Raw genomic sequence first — 11,983 nt, 5'->3', positions numbered from 1 at the left:
TCATTGAGTTTGATCCCTGCGTCGGGCTCTGTGCTAACAGCTCAGAGCCTGGAGCCTGCTTCAGATTCTGTGTCTCCCTCCCTCTCTTCTCCTCCCCTGCTCGTGTTCTGTCGTGCTCTCTTAAAAAATAAACATTACAATTTTTTAATTCAATTTGTTATTTGGTGGCATAAGCTAAAGTAATAGTGGCAATCCTGGTACCATGTAAATGGGTTCTACAAAGATCTGGGTGAAGTACAAATTTAATTTTGGCATTAAGAGGTAAAATGATTCAGAGACGTTCAGTGAACTGTGGCATCATTAAGGTTTGTAAATAACAAACTCATTGTCTACCCCAAAGGGGAAGCCTTCCGTTTTGGATTGGACTTTCCTGTATTTCAGTTCAGCTTAGTATAGTGAAATCAGATCAGTTATTAGAAGAGAACCTGGAGGGCCAATCTGATGATCTAGAGAAAACTATCACTTGAGCTTTTTTTTTTTTTTTTCCTTTTTGGTAAATAAGGTTTTAGAAAATACCAATAAACTTTAGTCATTTATGCCTTAGTGAAGGAGACTGCAAAGAGCATTTCTGCATAAAATATAGGCCCTACAAACTGGTGCGTGCAAATAAGATTATTTTCCAAAATACTATGGCTCATGGCATTTCTAAATTTGGTCACAAAAAGACTTCCCTATAGCAAATATTGAAAGGAAAACATTCCCAAAGTTTGTCAGTAAAAGTTTCCAACTCATCTCCAAAAAGTTATAGTTGAATGCTTAATTTGTCCTTGATACCTTTTTTTTTCAAAGAACTACACATAGATTTAAGTGAGAACAGCTAAACATCCCTGACAGACCAAGCTTTCCACTGTGTGACATAACCCACAAACTCATGTTAGGAGGATCCTCAGACCTTTTAAGGGAAATGGGCCTAGGAGATTCTTACTCTGCATTTTGCTTTCCCCTGTTCCCAACTGGTTGGGCTTCGTAAGAGACCTGACCCAAGGAAAGCCAATTAGGCTAGCAAAGCTTACGCGTTGGGCAAATATTAAAGGAAACATCACCAAGTGATGAAAGAGATTAACTGAGCCTATCAGATTATTTCAGAAATAAAATTTGTTTTAATGTTTATTTACTTTTGAGAGAAAGAGTGTGAGCAGGGGAGGAGCAAAGGGAGAGGGAGAAACAATCTGAAATAGGCTCCAGGCTCTAAACTGTCAGCACAGATCCTGACGCGGGGCTCAAACCCACAAACCACAAGATCACGACCTGAGCCAAAACGGACGCTTAACTGACTGAGCCACACCAGCGCTCCTATTTCAGAAATTTAGACAAGATACAGGAGAAAGAATTCAGAGGTTTGTAGAAAGAGAGATGAAATGGCAGAATAGCTAAGGCACGTTAGGGTTCTAGACCTACACACTTGGGAGGCAAGAGCTCTTGAAGCTGTCATTGAGTCTCCAGAGCTGCTGTCAGATTAGTACATCTGTTGTATCTTGAAATTACCCACTATCAGTGAAACCTGGCCACACAGTTGATTCCTTTATATTCATACAGATCCTTGCAACAAATACTCTATTACTTAAGCAAACCTTAATGAGCCTTAGTGAGTTCTTTCACCCAAAGAGGCTTACTAACAGACCTGCCCTGCTAACTAAGAAAAAAGAGAGTGAAGGTATAGTGTTAGTGTCCTGTGCTTGTTAGCATTGTGTTGTGGAACTCTAGACCAGCGCAAATTTGAGCATGCATCAGGATCACCTGGAGGGCTTGTTAAACCACAGTCTGCAGGCCCAGGGTGGAACCAACAGTTTATGATTTAGTAGGTCTGGAGTAGGGACAACAAATTCGCATTTTTATCAAATTTGCAGATGAGGTTGAAATGGCTAGTCTGGAAGCCATGCTTGGAGAATCACTGCTCTACAGGGCATGGTCCCGAACCTTGGTTGCACATGGAAACAACCTGTGGAACATCAGAAAAAAATACCTTACCTGGCCTCAGCCCCAAATATTTGATTTAATTGGTCTGGGGTTTGGCCTGAGCCATTGGGAGGCCAACTGCCTTCTGGCTCAATATGGAGATCATTCAGAATTCAAGTGGGTGACTGGGATGTTTGATTTTCTGTGTCAAGTTGGTCAGGCAAGGGTATCCAGTTTTTGGTGAAACATTACTCTAGATACTGAGAAGGTGTTTTTTAGATGTGATTAACATATACATCAGTAGACTTTTAATTAAGCAGATGACCTTCCATAATGTGAGTGGGCATCATCCAATCAATTGAAGTCCTTAAAAAGATTGATGAACCCCAAAGAAGAACAAATTCTGCCTCTGGACTGCCTTCAGACTTGAGCTGCATCATCATGTCTTCTCTAGGTGCCCAGATCACCTATAGATTTTGGGTTTACCAGCCCAGCAATCATGTGAGCCAATTCCTTAAAAAATCTGTGTGTGTGTGTGTCTGTCTGTCTGTCTCTATACACACACCCTCTTTTATTTCTCTGGAGAACCCTGGCTAATACAATAACCTAGTAAGTCTCTATTCCAAATTGTTTCCCAGAAAGGCCCTGACTCTAAATCAGAATATAATCCCTTCATTAGATTTTTTTCTTTTCCTGTATCCTACCTTAGGTAAGTCCATGAATATATGGCACATTTTTTACCCCTTTCTTCTGTTCATATTGTCAAAACCATTTGGTTCCTCCTTGGAACATTCTTGAATCTGCTTTGATTTTTTTTTTTTTTTTTTTTTTCCTGTTCATTTTTATTTTGTCTTCACCACCCTGGTTAAAGCTCAATAGTGTTTTGCATGCTTGGTATCAATTCCCCCTTTTGGTGTTAGTACTGAAATTTGTCTTTGAATAACTGCCTTTATACTCTCAGCCCATGTTGTTTAGGTGGCATTGACCTCACTTGGTGGTTCCAGGGGTGGGCACATCACCAAGTCCTGGCCTTTGAGAGTGCAGCATCTCCCCAAATTTAGTGACTGTTTCAGTTAGTGACTGAGCCAATCAAAGCCAATAAACATCAGCTTTGCTGGGACTAGAGAACAAGAGATACTCATTTTTCAATGACAGTTTCTAATCTTACAGATTTAGGACTGGACCTATTGGTGGTTAATCTGGACACCACTCAAGAAGAATCTGACTTAGAATGAAAGCAGCATAGGTAAAAGCAGAAGCCACAGACCAAGACAGACAGACAGGATTTGGTACCTGGATCCAGTTACATCTGAAGTCAATCCTGTACTTTTCAGTTAACATGAGCCCATCATTTGCACTTTTTCCCCACGATTGGCTTTTAAGTGAATACAAGGAATTGACCAGATGAAGAGTTAACTCTATTCATCCGACGGTAAAAACCACCAGAGTTCAAAGGTAAAATGGCCTGTTTAAAAATCATGCCCTTGAAACATAGATATATTTTTTAACATTTTTTTTTTTTAATGTTTATTTTAGAGAGACAGAGCATGAGCAGGGGAGGGGCAGAAAGAGAGGGAGACACAGAATACAAACGAGGCTCCAGGCTCTGACCTGTCAGCACAGAGCCCAATATGCGGGGCTTGAACCCAATGAACCATGAGATTATGACCTCAGCCAAAGTGGGACACTTCACCAACAGCCACCCGGGCGCCCCTGAACACATATACATTTTAAAGAAGGAGCACAAGCAGCTGTGACCTATAGTCACATATTTCTTCCTCCTCCAAATTCTTGCAGAAGCTTCTCTATAGTTGTCATGGACCTTAACCTACTTTAAAGGATGAATGTAGCACAGACTGTGGTACTTTGCCACCAGGGTTTGAAATTCTATAATACAGAGAATAGACTTACAATTAAAATATCAGTGTTTGGTGTTTTGGTTCGTATTACTTGCTTTTAAAGCCCTTAGAATGTTTTAAAATTTTTTGTTTGAATACCTAATGCATTTTCTCTGCTAATAGTTAGAACTCATTCCTAGGTTAAATGATCTGAAATTTTTAATAGCTGAATCTGAATTAATTAACTTGTCAGGCAATTAAAGGTATATCATTGCCTTAAATTAGTGATTTATAATACATTGCTAGCAAAGTGAATTTTAAGCATTAACAGCTCTGGTTCTTCCTCCCTTCTGCCCTTAACAGGACATTTAATTCTGTATGGTTGAAGTAGAAAATGTGAGACAAGGTTCCTACCAGAAAAGGAGAACCAGGCACACACAGTTCAACATTTTCTGTATGTCACTTCCGATGCCAATAGTGCCAAAAAACTAGAAGTACAGTGACTCTGATACTTGATGGTACTTTAGAAAGCTGGATATTATTTTTTTTTTTTTTTTAACATTTATTCATTTTTCAGAGACAGAGAGAGACAGGGTGTGAGTGGGGGAGGGGCAGATAGAGAGCAAAACACAGAATCTGAAGCAGGCTCCAGGCTCTGAGCTGTCAGCACAGCCCGACGCGAGGATCAAACCCATGAACTCCAAGATCATGACCTGAGCTGATGTTGGACTCTGAATCAGCTGGACCACCCAGGTGCCCTGAAAGCTGGATATTCTAAATCACTTATGATAGGGATATTTAGATACATTCATCTTTTTTGATATTCCACTATATTGATGCATTTTCAAACCTTTGTTTCAGTTTTGAAATTAGATGAAACAAAGTATAGATTATCTTTGCCGTGAATTTCACAGATTGTCAGATTTCTGAGGTTCTTGTTCCAAACCATCTTTGTAGAGATATCATTGATTTCCTTGGAAAAGAACGTAGCTCTAAAACTTGTATAATTTAGAGAAATATTTGGTTTGTTCAACCTTTGATATTAGCCAACACATTGATAAAAATAAACACACTTCAGGGATGACTGTGGCTCAATCAGTAAAGCGTCTAACTCTTGATTTCAGCTCGGGTCATGATCTTGCACGTGGGTCTTAGCCCCCAATCAGGCTGTGTGCTGACCGCATGGAGCCTGTGTGGGATTCTCTCACCTTCTCTCTCTCTGCCCCTCCCCTACTCTGAAAATAAATAAACATTAAAAAAAATAAACACACTTCAGGAAAAAAAAAACATGCTGTTTTTATAATTCTACATTGTTGGCTTTTGTGGTTCAAAATTTACTATAACCAGGGCGCCTGGGTGGCTCAGTCAATTAAGCGTCCAACTCTTGGTTTTGGCTCAGGTCATGATCTCACAATTCGTGAGTTCAAGCCCCACATCAGGCTCCATGCTGACTGTGGGGCCTATTTGGGATTCTCTCTCCCTCTTTCTCTGGCTCTCCCCTGCTTGTACTCTCTCTCTCTCTCTCTCTCAAAATAAATAAATAAACTTTAAAAAATTTTATAAAAGCAATACCTGATTCTATACAGTTAATAATTGGGACAGACCTAATAATAAAGTACCATTTCACACATATTGAGTCTAACTCTTAACAATGTTACTGCCTCTGTTAGGTTTTATCCCATTTCCTCTTCCCACCTGTCTTACTTTTCCTTTTTTAATGACACACTACAATATTAGCAATTACTGTCACCATGTTTTACATTAGATTCTCAGACCTTATTCATCTTCTAGCTGAAAGTTTCTACCCTCTTACCAACTTCTGCATATTTCCCCTGTACACTGCTCCCCCACTGCCAGGCCCTAGAAACCACTTTTCCACACTCTGTTCCTAAGAGTTTGACTTCTTGTTTGTTTGTTTGTTTGTTTGATTCTACCTGTGAGTGTTACATGCAATATTTGTCTGGCTTATATCACTTAAGAAGCTACTTTTATAATTCCGTTTTAACAAATGAAGAAACTGAGGCTCAAATAATTTAATAACTTGCATAAGGTCACAGCTTATAAATGAAAGAGAGAGGGATCAAGTGAGGTAATTTGACTCTAAAGTGCAAAGGCTGACCTATATTCACTATATGTATCCTTTCTCCATCCAGGTTATGAGTGTGAACTTCTTCCTATTCAGGATTCATTGGAGCTATTTGATTCTGATGTTCCTGGTAGTATTATGGCTTGTTATTATAGTTATTAATATAGTTAGGTAATATTATAGGTTTCTTAAGGTGTGTCCTATAGTTGAAGATTTTACCTACTTCTATCCCCAGGAGACACCTCCATAAAAATAGATGGAAAATTATTGCTTGGCTGGTTCCAAAATGTCTTTCTGCTTCCATTCCATTTCTTACTTTTAAGAGTAAGATATACACCTGATAAATGATAACAACAGCTTTCCATTGTATCATTGGGCACATAATTGTACTTTTGTTCTGCCGTTTAAATCCTTTGTATTCTTCTCCATTGTATGATGCCCATATGTCCAGAAGAGGGCGATGTTTTACTATAAACTTCCAGTGAAGTTTTCTCCAACCTGCTTTGGACAAAGTATATACATTTAGAAACAAAATTTCTTAAGGTTAAGTGGGAGTGCCATTTGCTTGAGTACCATTTGCTTAAACGCTTTGGTGGGGGAATGTTTCTAATAAACATGGGCTTTAGAAAACCCTGAATATTTGAATATTTGAATATTGTTGCTATTCATTCCTGGCTTTATGACTTCACACAAGTTACTTGGTGTCTAGAGGCCTGGGATTTCCTTACATGTAAAATGTGAACAGTGGGACCTACAGGATAGCAATATTATGAGGATTAAATGGGCCAACTTAAGAACCTAATACAGATGCTCAGTAAATGGCAGTGTTCTACATTTCCGGAAAAACAGCTAATCAGAGCAAACTTATGTGAAATTTTCTTTTGAGATGAGCCTTGGTCATTTCTATCCTCTGTTGCTTTAAACACAATTCTTGGCATATATTACATGTTCAACAAATTTTGTTGACTAAATATTTTAAAATATAAAAACATTACACCTTAGGGAAAGCAGGAAGCCAGAGATAAACTGGTAATGTAGTCTACTAGGTGTATTTCTACCTCCTTCCCTTTCCGTTCTTCTCCCTGCCCCGGGTAAAAGAAGTTAGTCCCCTCCTTTCTTTGAGTCAGGAATGGGAGTTTGACCAAGTAAGAATAAGGTTTTGGAAATAAAGGGGAAAATAAACAAAAGGAAGTGTTTTGCTTGCTGTCCTCTGTTTTATCTTTGGTAGGTAAGAATCTGATGCAGAGAAGGCAAAGGCTTGGGGGCTGCAGGAAGTGCAGTGTCTCGAGTCTGGGCCCCAGGAGGAAATAGCTGTAGGTACCAAAGGTGGGCATCAAGGTGAGCGGGCTCTGCGGCAGGCAGTGGTGAGCTCTGAGAGGTATATGCAGGTCCACAGTCACATACGGGCTCTCATTGGTTGCTCTCTCCACTCCGATCATCCCTCCTTCTTCTGGGAGATCCTCACCCAGCTGAGCCCAGAACGGCAAGCGGTGAGTAGCTGCAGGTGCTGTCACTTTGCCTGTTGTTGGCCTTTGGTCTGGGTACTCACAGCCCAGGCCCAGCTGTGTCTGTTCCCAGCAGGTGCAATGTATCAGCTCCATCCAGGCACGAAGGTCATCATGACTAAACAACCAGAGGGTGTAAATGATGAGACTTCTTGTAGGGGGGAAATTGCCTCTAAATGACAAACATTGTTGCCACTGGGGCTTAAAAATAGAGATTTTGTACAATGATGCTCATCACCCTTATAATAGCAAAATTTGCAAACTAATTTTCCAACAAGAGGAAAACTGTTGAATAACTAATGGTATATAATATTTATGTATCAACATAATGCAAACAAATAAGTTTTTTGGAAAAATTTCAATGACATGAGGCAATACTCATGATGTTAATTATTTTTTTTATGACAGAGTACAAAACGAGGGAAGCAGGACAAATCCAAATTTGTTTAAAAACAAAGTAAAGCAGAAAAACAGAAAGAGACCCCAAAATGTTAAGGGAATTTATCTTTGGTCTGATGTCCTTTTATATTTTTTCTATCATATGTTGTACAATTTTCAAATTTCCTGTACTGAACACTATTACTGTAATAATCACAAAAATACAGCATTACCAAAAGGTGATGAAAGTTGTTGATGCTAATGGTTTGTATCCCCTCCTCATATAGCAGATGAGGCATGGCTCTTGTGGTCAAATATTTAAGAACGTTGGGCAAGTCTCTTGACAATTCTGCCCCTCAGTTTTTGCATCCTTAAAATGGGAATAACTTAATGGGGTGGGGTAGTGGGGAGGGAATCCATTCAGTTGTGATCATTAAATGAGATGATATATGTAAAACTTTACTCAGCTCATTGCTTGGTACAGAGGAAGCATTCAGTCATCTGTAATAATTATTATTAAAGAGCAGAACAGAGGAGTCATTACAAAATTCAACCCTGGTTTCTTCAAGTTTGCCTGCCTTCCTTCTTTCCTTCCTCTCAGTTAAAAATAGTTTATATTGGCAATTTCGTAAGATATTTATTTTGCCTCTTGTTTCAGCCCATCTCAAAAACTGGGGGACAAGGAGATGGATGCTAAGCCTTTCTGGGAAATGGATTCCTAGTGATAAAAAGATGAAAGAAGAAAAGTGTGGTTCTCTGGGAACGGGAGGGAAGAGCAGGTGTTGGGCCATCAGAGATGGAGTGGTCCTGGGCTTGTGTCTGTGTACCAGGGAGAGATGGGTTGGCTCACAGGCTTAGGGTCCTGGTGCATCGCAGGCCCAAGGGAGAGCACAGGTATCCAAACCCCGGCAGAAGTGAGCATCTCTTGGCTGGGCCATCCAACTCAACCCCCAACCACTGAGACCTGGAGGGCAAGAGGAAACGAAATGAATGTGAGCCACAACATCAGGTATTTAGGTTAAACACTTCATTTGAAACCTTTTAATAGTGTTCTGGGCAGACAGAAACTCCAGAGGTTAAAAAGTATCTGCAGAATCCCTTCTGTCGGGAGTATCTATGCCAAGGCCGCCTTGCAAATTCTGACCTTGGCTGGATTTGCTGAATGTACCTCACCCTCCTGCTGTCCCACCTCCTACCATGGTTCCCACCCATGTGGCCTGAAGCACCAGAAACTTAACTTAATATCAGGCCCCATCAAGGGAAACCCCTGAAAATTTTTCTGAAAAACGGGGCTTGGAGAGACTCAAAATATAAACAAATGAACAATCCTGAGATGTTTTTAAAATCTGAAATCCAAGTAAAAGATTATTTTGTTATTTTGTGTACTGATAAGTATGAGCCAGCTCCCTGCCATGTTGTAATCCTCACACAGCCGTATAAGATAGGTGCTTCAATTATTTCCATTTTGCAAATGAAAACTTGATGATGTGGTTTCTGTTTTGTTCTCTTCTTTGTCTCAGTACCTACCACGCTGGCTGCCCTCTAATAAGTCCTCAGTAAATATTTGTTGAATCAATTAATGGTATTTAGCAATACGCGTAAGCCATACTGCTGCTATGGGGTGAAGCTGGAGTCATACCCGGGCTGGCCTAACTCCATAGACAGAGGTCTTAACTACTGCCTCTGTTTACCTTTTTCCCACTGACCCCTTAAGTCTGAGAAAGAAGACAAGGGCCTGTTGGTGGAGGCACTTCCCTGCATGATACTTAGAGTTGTTGTGTCCTTGGATATGACTGGATGTTGTGATTTCTCCAGGGTCATTGTTTAGACATTATTCACAGGATCCAGGGTTCCTCTGCTTTGGGAATATATTTACATATCAGCTGTAAAAGCTGAACCCTTCTATATAATATAATTCTCCAGGCTTTCTGTAATGCAGAATGATAAATTGTAGGCTACTTACCAAAAAATGTCTAGATACAGGCAAACATATTTTTATTATCATTTAGCAACTGTGTGAGGTGTTTGAAAAGTCTCTGGAATACAGGCAGATGAAGAAGTCCCCCTGTAGAAATGATCAAGATTAGGGCTTAGAAGTTAAATGCACTTCCCATACCTTTTAGGCTCTATCTCCTTCGAAGGTGAATAGATTGAGTTTGCATTTCTCTGTGTGATTAACATCAAGCACCCTGTGTTGGTTGAAAAGGTTCATTATCTGGAGAAGAACTTAAAAGGCAGGATGGACAACTTCAATTTAGATAATTGTTGGCTGTGATGGAGTGCTCTTCAAATGGGTCTCTACAGGGCGGGGGCGAGGAGTGCCATCCACTAAGCGCTGGAAAGGTTCTCAGAACCCACAGGCAGCAAATACCTACGTAGAGGAAGCATGATGTATGGGATCAGAAACCCTGAATTTCAGCTCCAGCTCCATCACTTACTAGCTTGGCGGCCTTAGGCAAACTCAATCAGTGTCTTTGAGGTCAGTCTTGCCATCTGTAAATGTGGCAATGACCAGGCCTAACTTCCAGGTTGTTTTAAGGATCCAGTGAGATGCTGGCTGAGAATGCCTTGTAAATGCTCTATGTAAAGCTTGGAATCATCATCATCACCCTTCTGATGATCATTGTCACTAATCAAGGTTTAGGAGGATTCAAAGATGGGCAAGACGGTTTTATACAACCTGAAGTTAACACAATCTTGAGGGCCTCTCTAAAGAAAGAATAAAAAATTACAGGTAAAAATTAAGTACACTGTCTTGGAAAGAACTTTGTGGGCTTCACTGTAAACACACCTCTGCCTGCATGAGAAGTGGTATAATGGTCAGAAGCACAGGTGCAGGGAGGAGCACTACCTGGGTTCAAATCCCGACTTAGCTATGTGACCCTGGGCAAGTTACTAAACTTCGTGCCTCAGTTTTTCCTCTGTAAAATTTTTTCATCTGTATTGAAGATTAAATAACTTAAAATGGGTAGTGGTGTCAGCACATAGTAGGAAATGTACCTATTTGCCACCACCATTTTTTTTTTAACTTTCTTTCCAGGATCTTTTCACTGAAAGGATGAAATATAACAAGTACAAATATTACCTGAGACAGAGTGTGGTGAGTGCCATAAGGAAGTACAAACCATCAGTTCCGGGAGTCAGAGAAGACATGTCTACTTGGGGGAGTCAGGAAAGGCTTCATAAAGGACAAACAGGGAAGATGTCAAAAGGCAGCACATTCCAGGCAGAGGAAGAGCTCACTTGAAGAATTGGAGGTGAGCCCCAGTTGGACATATTGGAGAATAAGGTCTGTATGTATGGACTAGAGAGAAAGTGAGAAATGGACCTGGAAAGGTAGATTTTAGCCATAGTGCGGGGGGCTTTGGGTGCCTGGATGAGGGAATGCAGGCAGTGGGGAGAGGATTAGAGCCTGTGGGCTTGAGGAAGATTAACCTGGTCGCATTCAGTAGGAGAGATGGAGTGGGTTCAGTGCCACTTAATAATCCTGGCAGAGGGTAACGAAGGTGACTGGAGTCCTCCCACCTTAACAGCTCAATTTGGAATATGCCTCCAGCAACATTGGGAAGAGCAATCATTTCTTTAATGTGTGAAAAGAGAGAACTCCTACTTTGTAGTTTTCCCATTCATATTAGAGGCTGAATGGAGTTTCTCCTTCCATTCCATCAGTATGAAAGGTGTAGGGGTTCTCCCTACAACAGAAGGGAATTATCGCCTATCTCCATCCAGGGCCTTGCACTGGTGGGCTCTGACAGAGGATTGAGAAGGCTTCTCTGGCATGGGCACATCCTTCCTCCCAGGGGAAACTTTTCCCATCCCCTCTCATTAAGATAAACATTTTACATGGTTTCTTTTGCTATCACCTTTTGGGGTACATTCCCTTGAGAAATGAAGTGCTTTCATGCAGCTGCCTGGCATTTAGTTTTCTCCCGGGGCAGATGGGGCTGTTGTGTACAGGGCACTGTGCAGCCTAGATGACTGTATGTAGCAGCCCAGCCACGTGGTGAGGGCCTTATTGAGGAGGACATTTGGAGGGTCATTCCCAGGCATTTTCGCCCCTCTGGGAAAGGCAGTTGCTAGGTGTTCCCCTGGGGATTTTGCCTTCCTGGCCACAGTTGGTTCACTGGTGGGCACCTCTACCAAGCCAACCCAAATCCTTCCCTAGAAAACTTAGAGCTTCAACTAAGGAGAGGATTCACCTCCTCTGGGTGGTGGGAGCAACAGAATTTGAATGGTGGGAGCACCCATCAGCCAGGTTCCCAATACGTGGAAGAAGACAG

The sequence above is a fragment of the Panthera pardus genome, unplaced genomic scaffold (genome assembly GCF_024362965.1).
Source record: "Panthera pardus isolate Hobbes unplaced genomic scaffold, ASM2436296v1 HiC_scaffold_12, whole genome shotgun sequence".
NCBI lineage: Eukaryota > Metazoa > Chordata > Mammalia > Carnivora > Felidae > Panthera > Panthera pardus.
Note: the sequence above shows the minus strand (reverse complement) of the source record.